A 5000-nucleotide genomic window follows, 5' to 3' on the forward strand; every position below is an offset into this window, starting at 1 on the left:
GGAATTAATATCCGAGAAAGTACAGAAGACATTTTCACTAGTATCACTGCTACTATAAATACTAGTATTTCTTCTATTATAACTGCTGTTATCACTACTACCATAACTACTAGTATCACTACTACTGTCACTACTAGTATAACAACTAGTATCCCTACTACTATCACTACTATCACAACTACTAGTATCACTACTACCATAACTACTACTATCACTACTAGTATAATAACTAGTATTACTGCTACTATAACTACTAGTATCACTACTGCTATCACTACTAGTATAACTACTACTATAACTATTTATATCACTACTACTATAACTGCTACTATAACAACTAGTATCACTACTAGTAAAACTACTTTTATCATTACTAGTATCACTACTAATATATCTACTACTATTACTACTACTATAACTTCTTGTATCACTACTATTTTAACTACTACTATAACTAATAGTTTCACTACTACTATAACTACTAGTATTACTACTACTATAACTACTACTATGACTACCAATATCACTACTAGTATCACTATTACTATAACTACTATTATTATTACTTTTATCAATACTAGTATAACTACTAGCATAACTACTAATATCAATACTACTATTACCACTACTATAACTACTAGTATCACCACTACTATAAATACTACTATAACTACTGCTATCATAACTACTAGTATCACTACTATTACCACTACCATAACAACAAGTATCACTACTACTACTACTACTACTACTGATGATGATGATAATACTACTAATAATAACTCGATAATATGGATGGATTCATTATTGTTACTTAAAAGATATTAAGAACTTTTATTCATTGAGCAAGATGAAAAGACGTCTTAGACAAGAAGGACTCTTCTCCTCCTCCTCTTTAGAAGCACAATCACTCGAAACTAACATTTCGATTTCGACTTCAATTTGACACAAATAGTTATCATGTCACTCCTTTCTTATGCAAATAACCAGGAATTATTACAAATTAATTACACTTATTACTTATAATTTTATATGATTCAAGAATTACATTTTTTTTATAATATTCATTACACAAAGCCGTTATCAATTAAGTGGAAGTCAAGGCCAATTGACCTAAGCGGGAGGTGGGCGGGAAATAAAGGCGGGAAATCTCAGTTTGGGATTCTTCTAGAGATTGTTCTAACACTTCGTCTTGTTTCATTAACCGAAACATTGAGTAGTGTGTGCATGTATATATATATGCAGAGAGAGAGAGAGAGAGAGAGAGAGAGAGAGAGAGAAAGAGAGAGAGAGAGAGAGAGTAGCCCCTTTCTTATGATAACGGTGAACATTTCTTTCAAAGCCAGAAGGGCGTATGTGACAGTAGAAGGATTTTCTTCTCTATTTCTTCATTTTTAAGGTCGATAACTCATGAGTAGCTTCGATCTACTGCATATCAATAGGTCTCTTTTAATAGAAATATATTTGAACATTGTAATTTTGTTAATAATGGAGAAAATAAGGTCGGTAACATGTTGAAAATATCAACAAATAATAATAAATTCAGGGCAAGGATTAGAATTTATATTTCAAACACTCCATGATTCGAGTGCCTGATGAGCGGCGGTGCCAAATTTTCTCCTGACTACATTATTAATAATATTGGTTAGAGAACCTTCAATTTACATTTGGCAACAAGTGAGGCTAAATAAATACCACCTTCATCATCATAGGATATAAAGGAATGTAATCTCTCTCTCTCTCTCTCTCTCTCTCTCTCTCTCTCTCTCTCTCTCTCTCTCTCTCTCATATACTCTTAGTCTACTATTCTGTTGTTCTTAAATAGCGCTACCTGTTGACTTGAGTATAAATGAAATGTGGATGCGGCCGTGTGTGAATGTGTGTGGGTATAAGGATGGAAATCTAAGCGGTTTATGGATATGAGAGATAGAGAGAGAGAGTGTGTTAACTACAATTAGTACCAGGTTTCTGTTGCTATAAATTGTAGCCACATATTTATTCTAAAGAAGAATAATAATCATAACAACAACAACAATAATAATAATAATAATAATAATAATAATAATAATAATAATAATAATAATAATAATAATAAACGTATGTGTTTCTGGTTGGTAGAAGTCCCCAAGAAGGGAAGAGCAATAACACTATCTTCCCCCATAGCGTCATTCTGTCACCTGCTTCCTCCTGGCCTGGGCTGTTCACGGACACCACTAGGAGGAGGAGGTTGGTTGTATCACGCCCTTCTATCTTAAAAGTCTCCTAAAGACTTGGCTAATTATTGCTAGACATCTTTCTCGGTGGGTCTACTGTACCTTCGCGAGCATTTGCTCCAAATCTCTGGATGTCATTTGCTCCAAATCTCTGGATGTCAGGATGCCTGAAAACTTTAAATCAATCAATCAATCCAAATCTCTGAAGGAGACCAAAATAAATGGAAAAGTCTTATCCCTGTGGGAAATACTGACTAAACCTTGAGTTGTTTCTCATAATGTTTCAATCAGAACCATACATTTTCAGTCTTTCTCCAACAAGCACTCACTCATACAGTCTCCAACATTTTTCAACATAACTATTCCTCTAACTCATTCCAAAGGGCGAAGCTATATGAAACTATCGTTCAATTCCGAGGAAAACTGTAATCCATTGGGCAAAATAATAAAAGAATATCGCTCAACTCAGATGAAGAACATAAGAGAGGCACCCTAGTCCGAGTGATTTTGAAATAACAGTGAAGATGGAACCGTAATCATTTGCGACCTTCTCACTTACAATAATAATAATAATAATAATAATAATAATAATAATAATAATATGCATAGGAGATGATGGTGATCCATTTAGATATCTGTTTGCTCAGCTTTGCAAAGTTTTCTTCGATATTACATGAAATATCACCTTTATAGATGTGACATGATTTATCTGAATATTATATCTATTATAGTGTTGAACAAATTCCCCTCTATTTTATACAATTTTAGTTAAATAAAAACGATAAACATTTACAGTAACTCCTAAGAAAAACTTTGAAAATATCGGCGACTCGAAAACTGCAGGTAACAACTGAATAAAGTTCCAAGTTAGATCGAGTAACCTTCTCAACTCTTCTGGGTGCTGGCTGTTGTTAGCTAAAGCTTTTAAGAAGTTACCCTGGATTTCATTAATATCAATTTCATCCTTCACAGCTGTGAGTATTTCATCACACTGATTGAGATACTGCTGCCTTTGCACATTCTCCGCTGGATACTTTTCATTTCACGGTTTGGGGATAATGTTAATGTTTTTTTTTTTTTTTTGTTTTTTTTTTTTTTATTTCTCATATAGTTTATTTATTTCCTTAGTTTCTTTCCTCTCTGGGGTATTTTTCCCTGCTGGAGCATTTGGGCTTATAGCATCTTGCTTTTCCAACTAGGGTTGTAGCTTAGTTAGTATAACAACAACAACAACAATAATGATAATACTAATAATAATAATAATAATAATAATAATTGGTTTTTCCCTGTTGAGATTTTATGCTTCATTTGTTTTGAGATTTTTCACAGCATAGCTAAGCTTTTATTATGCTAGTAACAAATATAGTGAATATTTCTTTACCAGAAGAGGCAGCTTTTTTAAGTCTTTCTTATCACAAGATTTAAATTTGAATCATTGGAATTTTTTTGACGAATAAAGCATTAATACATAGAATGGCTGAACAACTCAATTTAAGAGAAAAATGACAAATGAATTCTTACTTAGATTGGAGTGCAGACAGAAAAGGATTTAGAAAATATGATTTCCCCGATAATCACTAATGTGATAAGAACGGTTATCTTATATATTTACCAACGGACTCTTTACACTGGGAAAGTAATGGTTAGTGGGGAAGTTTAAAGGGCGCTCATGAATGGCAGTAACAATGGACTGTGTGATTTTACCCTGGTTAGCAGAACAATGCCCCAGAGACTTATCATATATACATATGATCAGCGCCCAAGCCCCCTCTCCATCCAAGCTGTGACCAGGCTAAGGCTGCTGATGACTCAGCAGGTAGACTTATAGTCTCCCCCAACGCCACCCCCCCCCCCCCCCCCCCATCCTTAACTCACAAGGATGGCGAGGTTGCACACACTATAAGTAAGTATCGAGCTTGAGTGGTACTCGAACCCCAGTCCGACAAATTGCCAGGCAGGGTAGTTTCCAATAGGCCATCACAACCGGATTATTGAATTTTAAGCTACATAACTTTCTTGAGGTAGCGACTTGCACTCCTTATCTTCATGTGTTTAGCCATTATTTGACTGTAGGTAGGAATCTACTTAATCTTATATTATCGTATTTTTTATAACATGGGCTCAGCAGATGAAATTTATGTTTCAGCATACAAAATATTCATTATATTCATGAGTGGTTTTCCTGAGAGCATGTCCGTATTTTAATATTGGAATATGTGTCTATTTGCATGTACAAATTATTTAAATTCCAAAGCATTTTCATTCATCTACCAGTTATATATATATATATATATATATATATATATATATATATATATGTGTGTGTGTGTGTGTGTGTGTGAGTGTGTGTGTGAGTGTATATATATATATATATATATATATATATATATATATATATATATATATATATATATATATATATGTATGTATATGTATATGTATATTTATGCATATATATATATATGTATATTTATGCATATATATATGTATATATATATCTCTATGTGTGTATATATATATATATATATATATATGTGTGTGTGTATTTGTATATGTATATATATATATATATGTATATATAGATATATTTATATATATATATATATATATATATATATATATATATATATATATATGTGTGTGTGTGTGTGTGTGTATATGTAATTTATATATATATATATATATATATATATATATATATATATATATATATATGTGTGTGTGTGTGTGTGTGTGTGTTTTCCAAGGGCAGAGATAGAAACTCACCCGGAATCATATATCTACAAT

Source organism: Palaemon carinicauda, chromosome 3 (assembly GCF_036898095.1).
Source record: "Palaemon carinicauda isolate YSFRI2023 chromosome 3, ASM3689809v2, whole genome shotgun sequence".
Classification (NCBI taxonomy): Eukaryota; Metazoa; Arthropoda; class Malacostraca; order Decapoda; family Palaemonidae; genus Palaemon; species Palaemon carinicauda.